Raw genomic sequence first — 20,623 nt, forward strand, 5'->3', positions numbered from 1 at the left:
ATGTTTCTTGTATTTTCTCCATCCTATTTCCAAGATTTTGGATCATCTTTACTATCATTATTCTGAATTCTTTTTCAGGTAGACTGCCTATTTCCTCTTCATTTGTTAGATCTGGTGGGTTTTTATCGTGCCCCTTCATCTGCTGTGTGTTTTTCTGTCTTCTCATTTTGCTTATCTTACTGTGTTTGGGGTCTTCTTTTTGCAGGCTGCAGGTTCGTAGTTCCCATTGTTTTTGGTGTCTGTCCCCAGTGGCTAAGGTTGGTTCAGTGTGTTGTGTAGGCTTCCTGGTGGAGGGGACTAGCGCCTGTGTTCTGGTGGATGAGGCTGGATCTTGTCTTTCTGGTGGGCAGGTCCACGTCTGTTGGTGTGTTTTGGGGTGTCTGTGGACTTGTTATGATTTTAGGCAGCCTCTCTGCTAATGGATGGGGTTGTGTTCCTGTCTTGCTAGTTGTTTGGCATAGGATGTCCAGCACTGTAGCTTGCTGGTCGTTGAGTGAAGCTGGGTGCTGGTGTTGAGATGGAGATCTCTGGGAGATTTTCACCGTTTGATATTACGTGGAGCTGGGAGGTCTCTTGTGGACCAGTGTCCTGAAGTTGGCTCTCCCACCTCAGAGGCGCAGCACTGACTCCTGGCTGCAGCACCAAGAGCCTTTCATCCACATGGCTCAGAATAAAAGGGAGAAAAAGTAAAAAGAAAGAATTAGTAGAAGTAGAAAGAAAGAAAGGAGCGAGGGAGGGAGGGAGGGAGGGTGGGAGGGAGGAAGGAAGGAAGGAAGGAGGGAAGGATGGAAAAAAAGAAAGAAAGAAGATAAAGTAAAATAAAATAAAATTATTAAAATAAAAAATGATTATTAAGAAACAAAACAAAACAGACGGATAGAACCCTGGGACAAATGGTGGAAGCAAAGCTATACAGACAAAATCTCACACAGAAGCATACACATACACACTCACAAAAAGAGGAAAAGGGGAAAACATCATAAATCTTGCTCTCAAAGTCCACCTCCTCAATTTGGGATGATTCGTTGTGTATTCATGTATTCCACAGATGCAGGGTACATCAAGTTGATTGTGGAGCTTTAATCCGCTGCTTCTGAGGCTGCTGGGAGAGATTTCCCTTTCTCTTCTTTGTTCTCCCAGCTCCCAGGGGCTCAGCTTTGGATCTGGCCCCGCCTCTGTGTGTAGGTCGCCCGAGGGCGTCTGTTCTTCGCTCAGACAGGACGGGGTTAAAGGAGCCGCTGATTCGGAGGCTCTGGCTCACTCAGGCCGGGGGGGAGGGAGGGGCACGGAGTGCGGGGCGGGCCTGCGGCGGCAGAAGCCGGCGTGACGTTGCACCGGCGTGAGGCGCGCCGTGCGTTCTCCCGGGGAAGTTGCCCCTGAATCCCGGGACCCTGGCAGTGGCGGGCTGCACGGGCTCCCCGGAAAGGAGGTATGGAGAGTGAGCTGTGCTCGCACACAGGCTTCTTGGTGGCGGCAGCAGCAGCCTTGGCGTCTCATGCCCGTCTCTTGGGGTCTGCGCTTTTAGCCGCGGCTCGCGCCCGTCTCTGGAGCTCCTTTAAGCAGCGCTCTTAATCCCCTCTCCTCGCGCACCAGGAAACAAAGAGGGAAGAAAAAGCCTCTGGCCTCTTCGGCAGCTCCAGACTTTTCCCGGGACTCCCTCCCGGCTAGCCGTGGTGCACTAACCCCCTGCAGGCTGTGTTCGTGCCACCAACCCCAGTCCTCTCCCTGCGCTCCGACCGAAGCCCGAGCCTCAACTCCAGGCCCCGCCCGCCCCGGCGCGTGAGCAGACAAGCCTCTCGGACTGGTGAGTGCCGGTGGGCCCTGATCCTCTGTGCGGGAATCTCTCTGCTTTGCTCCTCGCACCCCTGTTGCTGTGCTCTCCTCCGCGGCCCCGAAGCTTTCCCCCTCCGCCACGCGCAGTCTCTGCCCGCGAAGGGGCTTCCTAGTGTGTGGGATCCTTTCCTCCTTCGCAGCTCCCTCCCACTGGTGCGGGTCCCGTCCCTATTCTTTTGTCTCTGTTGTTTCTTTTTTCTTTTGCCCTACCCAGGTACGTGGGGGGTTTCTTGCCTTTTGGGAGGTCTGAGGTCTTCTGCCAGCGTTCAGTGGGTGTTCTGTAGGAGTTGTTCCACGTGTAGATGTCTTTCTGGTGTATATGTGGGGAGGAAGGTTATCTCCGCGTCTTACTCTTCCGCCATCTTCCCCTCGTTCATGTTTGTGGTTTTAAGCTGCTAACTTTTGGGGTAATTTGCTCTATAGCAACAGATAGTGATATATAGATTTTTTTTTTACATCTTTATTGGAGTATAATTGCTTTACAATGGTGTGTTAGTTTCTGCTGTACGACAAAGTGAATCAGCTATACATATACATATATCCCCATATCTCCTCCCTCTTGCGTCTCCCTCCCACCCTCCCTATCCCACCCCTCTAGGCGGACACAAAGCACTGAGCTGATCTCCCTGTGCTATGCCGCTGCTTGTACTTAGAAGCCTAGTACTGCCATGACAAATAACTAAAATATGGGCATGGCATTGAAACTGGGCAGTGAACTTTGAAGAGTGTGTTAGTAGTATTTAAAATGCCTTGACCACGCTGTAAAATTTTGGACTTTGAGGAAGATGCTAGTGCGGGTTTTAGAGGAAGTAAGAAAAATGTTATTGGAAGCTTAAAGAAAGGCGATTCTTATCATATAGTGGCAGAATTTAGCTGTTGTCTGCAGTTGTGTGGACTATGAACTGGGCGATCTACCTAAGGCTGTTTCTGAGCAAAATGTCGAAGGTGCCACCTATTTGCTTCATGTCGTTCATAATAAAATGTGAGAGGAGAGAGAGAAATTGAGGGAAAGACTATTTAAGAAAAGGAGCCAAGACTCATGGTTTTGAAAATCCTCAGCTTCTCCAAGTGGCAAACAATGCTTAAATGAAGAAATGGCTTCTGAACCAAAATCAAATCCAAGAAACTTCCAGGAAAGCATTATCAAAAAATGGAGTTAAGGGTGTGACTGTAAAATCCCTTGTTTAGACTTAAGAAATACCAAAGGTACTATTTAGATCCTTAGAGTTGTATTCAGTCACAGAGGCCAGTTTCAAGAGATTAAAAGTGCACCTCACAGATCATTAAAACAAAACCTTGAGGGTGTTGTCCCATAGCCACTCAGCACAAGGTAGAGAAAGATTTATGTCAAAGAGATTTGTAGGTGTGGCTTTTCTTTAATGGAGTGAATCCCAGTGAAATTTACAGAAGACCCAGAGCGTTAATGAGCAAACTACATCAGCACAAACACTGCCAGTTTGAACCATAAGGCACAGTGAGAAAACAAAATGTAAAGAGGCCTTTAGATTCCCCAAATTCTCTTGGTAGGTAGCAGGCTGAGAAAACCACTAAGTCACAAATGCTGACTCAGAGGATGAACCCAAAAACCAGACAAAGGAAGCCAAGCATACAAGCCTGATCAAGGAACATCCAACATTTCCTGGCTGCATTTCAAAATTTCTGTTGGCCCAGTGACTCCTTTGTGCTTCCCATTCCCCTCTTCCCATTTTAAATAGAAATCTGTACAGCATTTATCCTACGCGTGTCCCACAATTATATGTTGGGTGTGTTGGGGAGAAGATAACTTGTCCCTTTAGTTTTAGAACAAAAGAAACTACACCCAAGTTGCACCTGGACCTGATTTACATGAGGAGATTCTGAACTTTGAGCTGGTACTGTAATAGTTTATGAATTTTGAGGACCTTGAGAGGGGGGTGAGTGTATTTTGCACATGGAAGGGAAGTGGTTCATTAAGGGCCAGAGAGCAGATTGTGGTAGGCAGCCTCTAAGATGTTCCCAAAGAGCCCTGCTTCCTCCTGATACTCAAGCCCCTGTGTAATTCTCTCCCCTTGAGTGTAGGCTAAACTTATGACTAGCTTCTACTGAACTGTAATGAATTGCAAAAGTAAAGAGATGTCACTTCCAAGATTGGGTGACAAAAAGATTGTGGCCTCTGTCTCATTCACCCTTTATCATTGTTTTTGAAAGAAGACAGCTGCCATGTCGTGAGCTGCCCTATAGAGTCTTGCATGGCAAGGAACTGAAATGTCTAGCCAACAGCTAGCAAGGGCCTGAGGCCTGGCAACAACTAGAACATGGAAGTGAATCCTCCCCCAGTTGAACCCTGAGATGACTGTAGCCCCAGGCCAGCAACTTGATTGTAGTCCTGTGAGAGACCGTGAGACAGAGGATCCCAGCTAAGTGACTCCCTGATTCCTGACCCACAGAAATTGGGCCATAATATGTGTTTGTTGTTTTAAGTGCTAAGTTGTGGAGTTATTTGTTTGTTTAGCAATAGATAAGAAATACACTCATTAATTAAAAGAAAAATATTTTTAATTTTCTCACAAAACACAATGCCTTGGACCATATGCCTTGGACATGAGGCACGCCTACAACTAAGTGATTCAGAAAGCCAAAGATGAAGGAATAAGAAAGGTATACTAAGCAGATGGAAACAAAAGGAGAGCAGGCATAGAGGTGCTGATATCAGGCAAAGTTTAATTCAAGCCCCAAAGCATGAAATGTGACAAAGAACATTTTTGGTACTAAAAGCCATCACACAACATGAAAACACAATGAATATGAACATTTATGCACTAAATTACACAGCAACCACATTTAGGAAACAAAAATTACAGGATATGCAAGGAAACATGTAGACACACACTAACAATAAAAGATGTAACTATAACACTCTCAGTACAAGAGAGATCAAGTGGACAAATAATATGTAAGGAGATAGAATACTTGAACAAAATAATTAATAAGGTCGATGTCATGAATATAAAGAGCTACACATCCTGATATACCTTCTGCTCAAGCATTCATGACACATTGACAAAATTTGATCATATATTCAGTCACAAGGAAAATATCAGTAATTTCCATTATGTAGAAATATTACAAATAACATATCTAATCACAATAGAATAAAACTGGAAATTACTGACAAAAACAAACAAATAAGACAAATTAGTTCTTCCACCTGGAAAAGAAAAATCTTTCTATTAAACAACTCCTGGGTGATGGGGAAACACAGACTGAAATTACAGAATCTTTAGGAAAAAATATAACAAAAATGTGGAATCTAAAATACAAAACAGGGGCTTCCCTGGTGGTGCAGGGGTTACGAATCTGCCGGCCAACGCAGGGGACACAGCTTCAAGCCCTGCGCCACACATGCCATGGAGCAACCAAGCCTGTGCGCCACAACTACTGAGCCCGTGAACCACAACTACTGAAGCCCACGCGCCTAGAGCCCGTGCTCCGCAACAAGAGAAGCCACCACAATGAGAAGCCTGTGCACCGCAACGAAGAGTAGCCCCCGCTCTCTGAAACTAGAGAAAGCCTGTGCACAGCAACAAAGACCCAACGCAGACAAAAATAAATAAATATTTTAATAAAATACAAAACAAAGGAATGTATATAATAAAACAGAAACGGACTCACGAATATAGAGAACAAAGTAGTGATTACCAGTGGGGAGAGGGAGGGAGGGAGAGGTGAAATAGGGGTAGGGGATTAAGAAACACAAACTACTATGTATAAAATAAATAAGTAACAAGGATCTATTGTAGCGCACAGGGAAGTATGGTCATTATTTTAAAATAACTTTAAATGGAGTATAATCTATAAAAATATCAAATCACTATGCCATAACCTGAAACTAATATAACATTGTAAATCAACTATACTTCAAAAGATAATATAAAAACTATATAATGAAAACAGTGCGTATCAGAATCTATGGGATACATTTTAAGCAGTGATCACAGGAAAATTCATAGGTTTAAAAAACGTACTAGGAAAACAATAAACTAAACCAAAAGAAAGCACAAGGAAAGGAACTATAAAGATAAAAGCAGAGGTTGAGAACACGAAACAATAAATCTAAGAGCAGAGACTGAGTATAAGAAAGCAATATACCTCACTAATAAAGCAAACTCACATTTTTTAAAGAAAAATAACAAAAGAGACACATTACTAGCTAACTTGTTCAAAATCAAAGAGATACGGCACAAATATATAAAATAAAAAATGACAAGAAGCAAATAACCACTGAAACAGAAGAAACTATTTTTAAAAAATCATAAGAGACTACTTTGGAGACCCCTATAGAAAAGAATTTGAAAATCTTGATCAAATGGATAATTTCCTAGGGAAATACACATTACCAAAATTTACTCCATTAGACTTAGATCAATTTCCGTAAAAGAAATGGGGAAAATAATTAAGGAAATACCCCACAAAAAAGAGCAAAGCCAAGATGTTTTCCTAGAGATTTTTTATCAAATCCTTAAAGATAAGATAATTCCAATGCTCTATATATTATTCCAGATCACCGAGAATAAAGGAAAACTTCCTAATTCCATTCATGATGCAAAACCCAGTAAAGAGTACAAGAATGAAAAGTACGGGCCAATATCACTCAAGAATGCAAATACAAAAAAAAAATCCAGATAAAATACTAGCAAACAAACCCCAACATTACAGTGAGAAAAATAACACTCGAGTGATCGAGTGGGATTTATTCCAGGAAAATGGGTCAATATTAAGAAATCCATTAGTATTATACACTGGATTAATATATTGACCAAAAACACATATAATTATCTCCATAGATGCTGAAAAAGCCATTGATAAACTTTAAACAACCATTCATGTTAAAAAAGATCTCTCAATAAAATAAGAATTGAAGGTTACTCTCATAACTAAGGTGTATATATGTTAGTTTTGAAACCATTATCTTATGGTTTCAAAATGGGAAAACAGGAGAGGCATTTCCACTCGTGTTAAAGCAAGGCAGACAAACAAATGAAAAATAGAAATCCTGAGAGACGGACAGATTCCCACTGTCTCTTGACCATTTTTGTAATTCAACATTGCAAACTGGAGTAAAAGTTCTCTCACCAATGCCTCTCCTGCTTGGGGCCCAGGTAAACAGCAGTTGGGGACAAAGTCCACAGGCTCTGCAGTGGATACTAATAACTGAGTGACTCAATGTCTTTGCTTGTTAAAGTGCTGAGAGAAGCCCATTTTGACAGTCATTGTGAGACCAAGGGAAAAGGGAAGGAAGGAGGGAGGGCAAGAGAAGGAGAAAGGGTGAAAGAGAGCTAGCAGTGAGAACATCTGGCTCTCAGGGGCAGAAAGATCTGACCAGGATACGAGCCAGTGATAAGCAATAATGTCAAGTCACTTCACTCCAGCGAAGGAATCCACTGTTGGCTCAGCTAACTGGCTTTTCACATAGTCTAGCAAGGTCCACTTTCCTTATGAAAGCTTCTCACAGGAATAAACAAGCTGTCTGCAAAAATGAGCTGTTCTGGTCTTGGCCAGGCAGTGTTGCCTAAAGCAAATCCCTGCGAATTTGAAAGAGTTGCTGGACTTGATAGTATCTCCCTTCCCTGTCTCCTTCTTCCTGTCTGCAATGGTAGAATTACAGTGTTTGAAGTAGGAAGACAATTAAATTATGTGCCCCCATATTTTACCATGGAAGAGAAAATTGCGCTGTTTTACAGGCACAGGCTAGGCTATGATGTGGAAGGGGTGTGAATAGGGCTGAGCAAGTCACTGAAGCAGGACAAACCCTGAGCATTTCCCTCTCAGCAAGAGGTTGGGTGGGTTGCATAAGGTCTCCCAGCTACCTGAACGTGCAACTACCAGCACTCACTGGCTACCTTACCATTCACTTACCTCCTCCTTTGTACATGTGACAGTCTTACTACATGTAATTCCGTACGTCTACTTATTCATGTTTTGGTGCCTCAAAACCCATGTGCTAGTGTTGGGTAATAGTTTTCTGGTTGTGCTTCTAAGGAGCCCATTCATGATTCTCCATCACGGGCTGGATGGGGGGCAAGAGGACCCTCAGGGAGAGCTTGGCCTCCAGCACTCTCCTCTTCTCTTCAGCCAGAGTTTTATGGGTTTATTTGTACATCTTGGATTTCAGGCTAACCTTCACTTAAAGAATCAGTTCCATCCTCCTCTATGCCCGCTTGTCTACCAAGTGAGAATTTTTTTTTTGTAATATATACCTTGGAGCAGAATTGCTGGAGTATAGGGTGGAGTATACATGTCATTTGACTAAGTATTGCCAGATCTCTCTCCAGAATGGTGTCACAGTACACACTCCCATCAGCAATGCGTGAGGGTTGCTATACTCCCACCTCCCTGCCAATATTTGATATCATCCAGCTTTCTAAATGGTGCCAGTCAGCAGGCAACATCTCACCGTGGTTTCAATTTTCATTTCTCTGATTACCTATGATTTCGTACTTCTCTTCATTTACTTATAAGACTTTAAGCTTTCCTATTCTGTATCTTGTCTGCTCATATTGTTCGCCCATTTTAAAAATTGAGATTTATGTTATTGTTCTGGTTGTTTTACAGGAGCTCCTTGTATAATGGGAAGCATTCCTCACTTTTGGGCATTACCACTGTCTCCTCCTATATGTACCTATCTGGTAATGCCAGCTGTGATGTGCCTCACTGAACAGAAGTACTTAGTTTTGAGGTACTCACATTCGTCAGGTTTTTTGCTTCATGGTATGTCTGACGTTTTTGTTTATTCTATCTAGCCACCCACAGGTGGCAAAGATATTCTCTTGTATTTAATTAATAGTTTTACTTTCACTCTTACCCTATTACTGTTTCACATTACTGATCATAACCTAATACTCTGAAGAAAGCATATTCTGTCGAAAAGTAAGTCAGATCATGTCATTTCTTTCTTTAAAACCTGGCGATGGGGAATTCCCTGGCGGTCCAGTGGTTAGGACTCCACACTTTCAATGCTGAGGGCCCGGGTTCGATCCCTGGTCAGCAAACTCAGATCCCACAAGCTGCGTGGCCTGGCCAGGAACAAACAAACAAAAACCCAAGAAAAAACCAAAACAACAACAAAAATCCTGGCAATGGCTCCCCACTTTAGAGTAAGAGCCGAAGCCCAGTCAATGGTTTAAAAGGCTCTCTGTGACTGTTGTTCCCCTCTTACCAACCTGAGCGTGTCTCCTGCTTCTCCTGCACTCATTCTGCTCCAGCCACACTGGCCCCCTCTATGATCCACAGAGGTGTCAGGTGCATACACAACTTAGGTTGTTCTCTATTCCTGTATGTATCTGCATAGAGAACCTCTTTATCCCTTTCAAGTGTTTGCTCAAAAGTCATTCTTTCAGAGCACTGTCCAGCCCCACCATTTCTGATCTCCCTTGGCCTGACCTACATTTTTTTCTATGTCTCCATACTATTAATCATTTCCTAACATAATATATAATTTACTTATGTATTATGTGTATAGTTTATTTTCTATTTCCTACCACTAGAATGTGAGCTCCCTGGATGCTAGAGGGTTTTGACCCAGCTATAACCTGGGGCCTAGATCGCTCTGCATCTAGCCCAGATAAGCTCTTTGTCATCATCTGCTGAATGGTGAATCCTGTGACTCTTTCCCAGGGAGGGCTGGCAGTAGCAGTGGCCCCTATTTCCTCTCTCCTAGTGTCAGCTTCCATCAGCATGGCCAGTGCTGTGCCACATAGAGCCTGATTTGGGACATCATCCTTGACTATGGGGCTTCCAAGCTCCATCTGGAGTTTGCAAGCTATACTATATTCTTTTTCATAAATTCCTTAATTTAACCAGACTTTGTTGGTATAGCTTATACGACTTATGAGGGGGTACAAATATACATCTGAAATAAATCAGAAAGAAAATGTCATTTAACTCATGTTTCCTCAAAACCTCTATTCATTAAACTGTAAATGAAAATGGTCCAATTTCCTCCAAACTGGACAGTGTCTTGGAGTGGTGTGGTAGATTGTCAAAGATGGTCGCAACACGTCCTCTTATGCTCTTTTGCAATGTAAATTTTCCACTCCTCCTATCAAGAGATGGAGTCTTCTCCCCACCCCCTGAGTCTGGACCTACTTTGTAACTTGCTTTGACTAAGATGCAATGGAAGTGACACTGTGCCAGCTGTAGGTTTAGGCCTTAAGAGATCTTGCAACTTCCAGTAATACTCTCTCAGAATGCTACAATGAGACTATTACATAAGGAAACTGATCTATTCTAGTTGAGGATGAGAATCAAGATGCCCCAGTTGATAACCAGAACCAGCTGCTGGACATGTAAGTGAAGTTGCTTGCCCCCCAGCCAGTGGTCCAGCTGACAGCAGTTGCATGAGTGAGCTTATTGTGAAACCAACAGAAGGATTGCCCTGCAAATCCACAGAATGGTGACTTAGTTACTGTAATTTAAAATCACTAAATTTGGGGGTGGTTTGTTACTGAAGGGGATGAGGATATGCCACCTCAAAATATGCTACTTTGACATAAAGATTATTTTGACCTGAAGGTAATTGAGACTCAGCAGATGCAGAAAAGCTTTCTCAGAGCTTCCCTTATCTATCTAAAAGCAGAGCCTCCCAAAAGAACTCAATTGTTATAATTCCCTCCCCAGAAGCAGGAGACAAGAAGTCAGCACCACACCCAAACAAACCTTATCACAAGACTATCATATTGCCCATCTGTTCTCCTAAGGGCCCATTTATCTTTCGAAAAATTCATTTGTTTTCCCTTGAGTCCCTTTCCTTCCCCTCCCTTTCACCTATTAAGATGGTATATAAACCCCAATTCTAACTACTCTTTGACTTACTCATCACTGAATACTCCTGTGTGTATGCAATATTGCATATGTAAATAAACTTTTTTTCTCTTGCTAATCTATCTTTTGTTAGTTTAATTCACAGGTCCCAGGTACTGAACCTGAGAGGTAGAGAAAAAGTTTATTTACCCCTACATAACACAGCAATAGACAAGTGATATAAGTAGAAATACTAGTTACCAGAGTCAGAGCCAGTGTATCTTTCTCTTCTTCAGTATTTTTGAGATAAACAGGTATAAGTTGTACCTGGTCAGCTGAGTCACATGGTGTTGATAAGCAGAATTAGCTGAAATTCTGCAAACATAATAACAGTGATACAGTTTTTGTTCACTGGGGGCAAATTATCTACTTCATTATCTAAATTTTAAAACTTATAATATGCCTCCCAAGAAGATATCCGGTTAAGGGAGAAAAAAAATCACAAAAGAAAAACTAACAGAGAACAAGCCCTAAAAAAAAAAGGAGTAATTTTTCTCAGTATGAAAGCAAGAAAAATAGAACACAAGTATTGAACAAGACATTTGAAATTAAACCATGATAAGGTGACATTTGACGTAGACTTGAAGGCAGTAAAAAGTTTAGATGCATTTATCTGGGGGAAGAGCCTACCAGATGGAGGGGTTAGCCAGTGCAAAGGCCCCAGAGCGTGAATGTACTTGTCATATCCTTAGCATGATTGGTTTATGACATCCATTTATGGTAAGGACAGTATGGAATGACAAAATTAAAGATAAGGTAAACTTTAATAAATCCCTTATTTTCATAAAAAGAAGGATACAATTTTGACTGATTGAAAAGCAGCTTCTGTCTCATTTCCAATAAACAAATGTTAAATACTTAAAGGACATCAGTTTAAGTATTTGTTAGCCCAGGATCTGGTTCTAATCTAATTTTTAACTCTAATCACCATCCCTATGACCAAGCTCGTCTCTGAGACTCTTGCCCACATCTCTTGCTCTGAGCCTGCGAGTTTGGAAGCAGGTTAAACTAGTCAACATCACATGCAACTGGGATTTCAAATATCAAATTATTCTGGGGTATCTGCGATTCAAGGGCTGTTGCTGCATATCCTGGAAAAAGGCCTAGAGTGTTACATTGTCTTTCCAAGAAATAATATTTATATGCTGTAATTAATAATCCAGTAGAACTCCAAACATGACTTCTTGTTCACTGCTAGACACACATTTAGGTCATTTTAAGGGCTTTCCCTTCTAACGTTTAATTAATGTTCGAATGTGCCTCAAAACCTAAAGAAAGGCTTTCAAAGAGAGATTACCTTAGATAACTTCATTATACGGAAATATATGCTACTTTGAAAATTTCAAAAATACAGATAAGCACAAATAAGCCAAATGCAATTCTGCTACTGAAAGATACACGCAGCCTGCATTTTATATCACTCCATTCTTGAGCATATTCTTATAAATAAATATATGATAAAGTAGACTCAAAGTCTGTGTGCTATTTTGTAATTCATTTTCTTCATTGATATACTGTAACATGAAATTCCATCCTTGTCAATAAATATGTCTTTACTGTATTATCATTTTTAATGACTATGCACTAGTCTCTTATTTAACCAGTACCTTATTGTTGAACAGTGTTTGATTCTGTAAATGCAGAATGGTTATGATAACATTATTTCCATATGTATATCCATGGCTGATTTCCAAAAATCAATTTCTGGAAATGGCTTAAGAGGACAGATATTATGCACATGCACTATGGGACATTGCACTGCAGAATCCATTTTGCCACACTACCAAAATTCTTTTTAATCATTTAGAATTAAAATTCTTAGAATTTTAAAAAATCAGTGCCAACCAAATAGGGAACAAATTGTGTCTAAATTTAAAAATTTGAAGTTTTGATTACTAGTTCTGATAAACAATTTCCCACAGATATTAACAATAATTCCGTAATATGATCTGATATCAAGTCCATGTTAAGATTGTTCTCACTGTCCCAAGAATGTCTTCTATGGTGATTTTTTTTTCAAACCAGGGTCCAATCGCAATTCATGCATTGCATTACACTGTTATGCTTCTTCCCACCCTCATTGTAATGACATTAACTTTGAGCATTGTTGGTTCACACACTGGCCCCCATAAACAGAGGGCAGGGAGAGACCAAAGAAAGAGGCAGACCACTCCTGATTGGTAGGTGGCAGTTTTAATAAGCAAGGGAACTTACATGTGAGGCTTGCATTGGGCGGCCACAAAACAGACCTTCACACTTGCCCACCAGAATCTTAAAAGTTGATGTAGGGGCTTTAGTGGGGTTCATTCATGTTTACTGTTCAGATAGTCTTAACACCTTACTCTCTCAAGGCTGTGTCCTTTAAAGAACTCATAGTGTGGGAACAGTGGGCGTTATGTACATTCCAAGGATAGGGGAAGAGGTTAGGAGCCTTCTATTGCCCAAGTCCAACTCCCGTGTCAACCAGTGGTCACATTCTCTCAATGACCTCCTCTAACCGGGATTCTAGGCCAGCTGTCCTAAAGAACAGCGGTCCCAACCCCCAGGCCACAGACCGGTCCATGGCGTGTTAGGAACTGGGCTGCACAGCACGAGGTGAGCGGTAGGTGGGCGAGCAAAGCTTCATCTGTATTTACAGCTTCTCCCTATCGCTCACAGTACCGCCTGAGCTCTGCCTCCCGTCAGATCAGCGGCGGCATTAGATTCTCATAGGAGCCCGAACCCTAGTGTGAACTGCGCATGAGACATATCTAGGTTGCGGGCTCCCTATGAGAATCTGATGCCTGATGATCTGAGGTGGAGCTGAGGCAGTGATGCTAGTGCTGGGGAGCGGCTGCAAATACAGATTATCATTAGCAGAGAGGTTTGGCTGCATAGAGACCATAATAAATCAATTGTTTGCAGACTCATATCAAAACCCCACAGAGAATGGCAAGTGACAATTTTTTTAACATCTTTATTGCAGTATAATTGCTTTACAATGGTGTGTTCGTTTCTGCTTTATAACAAAGTGAATCAGCTATACATATACATATGTTCCCATATCTCTTCCCTCTTGCATCTCCCTCCCTCCCACCCTCCCTATCCCACCCCTCTAGGTGGTCACAAAGCACCGAGCTGATCTCCGTGTGCTATGCGGCTGCTTCCCACTAGCTATCTGTTTTACATTTGGTAGTGTATATATGCCCATGCCACTCTCTCACTTCGTCCCAGCTTACCCTTCCCCCTTCCCGTGTCCTCAAGTCCATTCTCTAGTAGGTCGGTGTCTTTATTCCATTTTGCCGCTAGGTTCTTCATGACCATTTTTTTTTTTTAGACTCCATATATGTGTTAGCATACGGTATTTATTTTTCGCTTTCTGACTGACTTCACTGTGCATGACAGACTCTAGGTCCATCCACCTCACCACAAATAACTCAATTTCGTTTCTTTTTATGGTTGAGTCATATTCCATTGTATACACGTGCCACATCTTCTTTATACATTCATCTGTTGATGGACACTTTGGTTGCTTCCATATCCTGACTATTGTAAACAGAGCTGCAATGAACATTGTGGTACATGACTCTTTTTGAATTACTGTTTTCTCAGGGTATATGCCCAGTAGTGGGATTGCTGTTTCGTATGGTAGCTCTATTTTTAGTTTTTTAAGGAACCAACATACTGGCTGTATGTATACTGGCTGTATCCATAGTGGCTGTATCAATTTACAATCTCACCAACAGTGCAAGAGGGTTCCCTTTTCTCCACACCTTCTCCATCATTTATTGTTTGTAGATTTTTTGATGATGGCCATTCTGACCGGTGTGAGGTGATACATCATTGTAGTTTTGATTTGCATTTCTCTAATGATTAGTGATGTTGAGCATCCTTTCATGTGTCTGTTGGCAACCTGTATATCTTCTTTGGAGAAATGTCTATTTAAGTCTACCGATTTTTGGTTTGGGTTGTTTGTTTTTTGATATTGAGCTTCATGAGCTGCTTGTATATTTGGAGATTAATCCTTTGTCAGCTGCTTCATTTGCAAGTATTTCCTCCCAATCTGAGGGTTTTCTTTTCGTCTTATGGTTTCCTTTGCTGTGCAAAAGCTTTGAAGTTTCATTAGGTCCTGTTTGTTTATTTTTGTTTTTATTTCCATTACTCTAGGAGCTGGATCAAAAAAGATCTTGCTGTGATTTATGTCATAGAGTGTTCTGCCTATGTTTTCCTCTAAGCGTTTTACTGTGTCTGGCCTTACATTTAGGTATTTAATCCATTTTGAGTTTATTTTTGTGTATGGTGTTAGGGAGTGTTCTAATTTCATACTTTTACATGTAGCTGTCCAGTTTTCCCAGCACCACTTATTGAAAAGGCTGTCTTGTCTCTATTGTATATTCTTGCCTCCTTTATCAAAGATAAAGTGACCATATGTGCGTGGGTTTATCTCTGGGCTTTCTGTCCTGTTCCATTGATCTGTATTTCTGTTTTTGTGCCAGTACCATACTGTCTTGATTACTGTAGCTTTGTAGTGTAGTCTGAAGTCAGGGAGCCTGATTCCTCCAGCTCCCTTTCTCTCAAGATTGCTTTGGCTATTCGGGGTCTTTTGTGTTTCCATACAAATTGTGAAATTTTTTGTTCTAGTTTGTGAAAAATGCCAGTGGTAGTTTGATAGGGATTGCATTGAATCTGTAGTTTGTTTTGGGTAGTAGAGTCATTTTCACAATGTTGATTCTTCCAATACAAGAAGGACATGGTATATCTCTCCATCTATTTGTATCATCTTTAATTTCTGTCATCAGTGCCTTATAATTTTCTGCATACAGCTCTTTTGCCTCCTTAGGTAGGTTTATTCCTAGATATTTCATTCTTTTTCTTGCAGTGGTAAAAGGGAGTGTTTTCTTAATTACACTATCAGATTTTTCATCATTAGTGTATAGGAATGCAAGAGATTTCTGTGCATTAATTTTGTATCCTGCTACTTTACCAAAATCATTGATTAGCTCTAGTAGTTTTCTGGTAGCATCTTTAGGATTCTCTATGTTTAGTATCATGTCATCTGCAAACAGTGAGAGCTTTACTTCTTCTTTTCCGATTTGGATTCCTTTTATTTCTTTTTCTTCTCTGATTGCTGTGGCTAAAACTTCCAAAACTATGTAGAATAATAGTGGTGAGAGTGGGCAACCTTGTCTTATTCCTGATCTTAGTGGAAATGCTTTCAGTTTTTCACCATTGAGGATGATGTTGGCTGTGGGCTTGTCATATATGGCCTTTATTAGGTTGAGGAAAGTTGCCTCTATGCCTGCTTTCTGGAGGGTTTTTATCATAAATGGTGTTGAATTTTGTTGAAAGCTTTCTCTGCATCTATTGAGATGATCATATGGTTCTTATCCTTACATTTGTCAATATGGCTTATCTCATTGATTGATTTGTGTACATTGAAGAATCCTTGCATTCCTGGAATAAACCCCACTTGATCATAGTGTATGATCCTTTTAATGTGCTGTTGGATTCTGTTTGCTAGTATTTTGTTGAGGATTTTTGCATCTATGTTCATCAGTGATATTGGTCTGTAATTTTCTTTCTTTGTGACATCTATGTCTGGTTTTGGTATCAGGGGGATGGTGGCCTCGTAGAATGAGTTTGGGAGTGTTCCTCCCTCTGCTATATTTTGGAAGAGTTTGAGAAGGATAGGTGTTAGCTCTTCTCTAAATGTTTGACAGAATTCGCCTGTGAAGCCATCTGGTCCTGGGATTTTGTTTCTTGGAAGATTTTTAATCACAGTTGCAATTTCAGTGCTTGTGATTGGTCTGTTCATATTTTCTATTTCTTCCTGGTTCAGTTTCGGAAGGTTGTGCTTTTCTAAGAATTTGTCCATTTCTTCCAGGTTTTCCATGTTATTGTTATGTAATTGCTTGTAATCTCTCATGATCCTTTGTATTTCTGCAGTGTCACTTGTGACTCCTCCCTTTTCATTTCTAATTCTATTGATTTGAGTCTCCTCCCTTTTTTTTTCTTGATAAGTCTGGCTACTGTTTTATCAATTTTGTTTATCTTCTCAAAGAACCAGCTTTTAGTTTTATTGATCTTAGCTATTGTTTCCTTCATTTCTTTTTCATTTATTTCTGATCTGATCTTTATGATTTCTTTACTTCTGATAACTTTGGATGTTTTTTGTTCTTCTTTCTCTAATTGCTTTAGGTGTAAGGTTAGGTGTTCATTTGAGATGTTTCTTCTTTCTCGAGGTAGGATTGTATTGCTATAAACTTCCCTCTTAGAACTGCTTTTGCTGCATAACATAGGTTTGGGGCCATCGTGTTTTCATTGTCATTTGTTTCTAGGTATTTTTTGATTTCTTCAGTGGTCTCTTGCTTATTTATTAGTGTTTTGTTTAGCCTCCATGTGTTTCTGTTTTTTACAGTTGTTTTCTTGTAATTGATGTCAAGTCTCATAGCATTGTGGTCAGAAAACATACTTGATACGATTTCAGTATTCTTAAATTTGCCAAGGCTTGATTTGTGACCCAAGATATGATCTATCCTGGAGAATGTTCCATGAGCACTTGAGAAGAATGTGTATTCTGTTGTTTTTGGATGGAATGTCCTATAAATATCAATTAAGTCCATCTTATTTAATGTATCATTTAAAGCTTGTGTTTCCTTATTTATTTTCATTTTGGATGATCTGTCCATTGGTGAATGTGGGGTGTTAATGTCCCCTACTCTAATTGTGTTGCTGTCGATTTCCCCTTTTATGGCTGTTAGTGTTTGCCTTATGTTTTGAGGTGCTCCTTTGTTGGGGGCATAAATATTTACAATTTTTATATCTTCTTTTTGGATTGATCCCTTGATCATTATGTAGTGTCCTTCTTTGTCTCTTGTAATAGTCTTTGTTTTAAAGTCTATTTTGTCTGATATGAGAATTGCTACTCCAGCTTTCTTTTGGTTTCCATTTGCATGGAATATCTTTTTCCATCTCCTCAATTTCAGTCAGTATGTGTCTCTAGGTCTGAAGTGGGTCTCTTGTAGACAGCAAATATATGGGTCTTGCTTTTGTATCCATTCAGCCAGTCTGTGTCTTTTGGTTGGAGCATTTAATCCATTTACATTTAAGGTAGTTATCAATATGTATGTTCCTATTACCATTTTCTTAATCGTTTTGGGTTTGTTATTGTATGTCTTTTCCTTCTCTCGTGTTTCCTGCTTGGAGAAGTTATTTTAGCATTTGCTGTAAAGCTGGTCTGGTGGTGCTGAATTATCTTAGCTTTTGCTTGTCTGTTAAGGTTTTAATTTCTCCGTCAAATGTGAATGAGGTCCTTGCTGGGTAGAGTAATCTTGGTTGTAGGTTTTTCTCCTTCATCTCTTTAAATATGTCCTGCCACTCCCTTCTGGCTTGCAGAGTTTCTGCTGAAAGATCAGCTGTTAACCTTATGGGGATTCCCTTGTGTGTTAACTGTCATTTTTCCCTTGCTGCTTTTAATATGTTTTCTTTGTATTTGATTTTTGATAGCTCGATTAATATGTGTCTTGGTGTGTTTCTCCTTGGATTTATCCTGTATGGGACTCTCTGTGCTTCCTGGACTTGATTGACTATTTTCTTTCCCATATTAGGGAAGTTTTAAGCTATAATCTCTTCAAATATTTTCTCAGCCCCTCTCTTTTTCTCTTCTTCTTCTGGGACCCCTGTAATTCGAATGTTGGTGTGTTTAATGTTGTCCCAGTGGTCTCTGAGACTCTCCTCAATTTTTTTCATTCTTTTTTCTTTATTCTGCTCTGCAGTAGTTATTTCCACTATTTTATCTTTCAGGTCACTTATCCGTTCTTCTGCCTCACTTATTCTGCTATTGATGCCTTGTAGAGAAGTTTTAATTTCATTTTTTGTGTTGTTCATCACTTTTTATTTGCTGTTTAGTTCTTCTAGGTCCTTGTTAAACGTTTCTTGTATTTTCTCCATTCTATTATCAAGATTTTGGTTCATTTTTACTATCATTATTCCGAATTCTTTTTCAGGTAGACTGCCTATTTCCTCTTCATTTGTTAGGTTTGGTGGGTTTCTGCCTTGCTCCTTCATGTCCTGTGTGTTTTTCTGTCTTCTCATTTTGCTTAGCTTACTGTGTTTGGCGTCTCCTTTTCACAGGCTGCAGGTTCATAGCTCCTGTTGTTTTTGGTGTGTGTCCCCAGTGGCTAAGGTTGGTTCAGTGGGTTTTGTAGGCTTCCTGGTGGAGGGGACTAGTGCCTGTGTTCTGGTGGATGAGGCTGGATCTTGTCTCTCCAGTGGGCAGGTTCACGTCTGGTGGTGTGTTTTGGGGTGTCTGTGGCCTTATTATTATTTTAGGCAGCCTGTCTGCTAATGGATGGGGTTGTGTTCCTATCTTGCTAGTTGTTTGGCATAGGGTGTCCAGCACTGTAGCTTGCTGGTCGTTGAGTGGAGCTGGGTGTTGGTGTTGAGATGGAGATCTCTGGGAGATTTTTGCTGTTTGATATTACATGGAGCTGGGAGGTTTCTTGTGGACCAGTGTCCTGAACTTGGCTTTCCCACCTCAGAGGCACTGCCCTGACACCTGGCTGGAGCACCAAGAGCCTGTCATCCACACGGCTCAGAATAAAAGGGAGAAAAAAAAGAAAGAAAGAAGATAAAATAAATTAAAATAAAATAAAATAATTTAAATAAAAAATAATTATTAAAAACGTTTTTTAAGTAATAAAAAATGAAAGAAGAGAGCAACCAAACCAAAACACAAATCCACCAATGATAAGAAGTGCTAAAAGCTATACTAAAAAAAAAAAAAAAAACAGACCGGCAGAAACCTAGGACAAATGGTAGAAGCAAAGCTATACAGACAAAATCACACACAGAAGCATGCATATACGCACTCACAAAAAGAGAAAAAGGGAAAAATATATATATATCGTTACTCCCAAAGTCCACCTCCTCAATTTGGGATGATACGTTGTCTATTCAGGTATTCCACAGATGCAAGTTGATTGTGGAGATTTAATCCGCTGCTCCTGAGGCTGCTGGGAGAGATTTCCCTTTCTCTTCTTTGTTCGCACAGCTCCCAGGGGCTCAGCTTTGGATTTGGCCCCGCCTCTGCGTGTAGGTCGCCGGAGGGCGTCTGTTCTTCGCTCAGACAGGACGGGGTTAAAGGAGCCGCTGATTCGGGGGCCCTGGCTCACTCAGGCGGGGGGGGGAGGGAGGGGCATGGAGTGTGGGGCGAGCCTGCGGCGGCAGAGGCTGGTGTGACGTTGCACCAGCCTGAGGTGCGCCGTGCGTTCTCCCCGGGGGAGTTGTCCCTGGATCACGGGACCCTGGCAGTGGTGGGCTGCACAGGCTCCCGCGAGGGGAGGTGTGGATAGTGACCTGTGCTCGCACACAGGCTTCTTGGTGGCTGCAGCAGCAGCCTTGGCGTTTCATGCCCGTCTCTGGGGTCCGTGCTTTTAGCCGCGGCTCGCGCCCGTCTCTGGAGCTCCTTTAAGCGGCGCTCTTAATCCCCTCTCTTCGCGCACCAGGAAACAAAGAGGGAAGAAAAAGTCTCTTGCCTCTTCTGCAGCTCCAGACTTTTTCCCAGACTCCCTCCCGGCTAGCCGTGGTGCACTAACCCCCTGCAGGCTGTGTTCACGCAGCCAATCCCAGCCCTCTCCCTTCGATCCGACCGAAGCCCGAGCCTCAGCTCCCAGCCCCCGCCTGTCCCGGCGGCTGAGCAGACCAGCCTCTTGGGCTGATGAGTGCTGGTCGGCACCGATCCTCTATGCGGGAATCTCTCCGCTTTGCCCTCTGCACCCCTGTGGCTGCGCTCTCCTCCGTGGCTCTGAAGCTTCCCCCCTCCGTCACCCACTGTCTCCGCCCGTGAAGGGGCTTCCTAGTGTGTGGAAACCTTTCCTCCTTCACAACTCCTTCCCACTGGTGCAGGTCCCGTCCCTATTCTTTTGTCTCTGTTTTTTTCCTTTTTTCTTTTGCCCTACCCAGGTACGTGGGG

The 20,623-nt window shown here is 41.6% G+C and overlaps 1 long non-coding RNA gene across 1 annotated transcript; it reads left to right on the forward strand.

Moving 5' to 3' along the window:
- The first annotated feature begins 536 nt into the window (after window positions 1-536).
- Window positions 537-19,406, forward strand: LOC309977729. Its single transcript, XR_014327091.1, has 2 exons — window positions 537-749; window positions 19,260-19,406. It is a non-coding gene; the product is annotated as an uncharacterized lncRNA (long non-coding RNA).
- Window positions 19,407-20,623: the final 1,217 nt, after the last annotated feature.

This window comes from Leucopleurus acutus (genome assembly GCF_964270905.1).
Source record: "Leucopleurus acutus genome assembly, chromosome: X".
Lineage (NCBI taxonomy): Eukaryota > Metazoa > Chordata > Mammalia > Artiodactyla > Delphinidae > Leucopleurus > Leucopleurus acutus.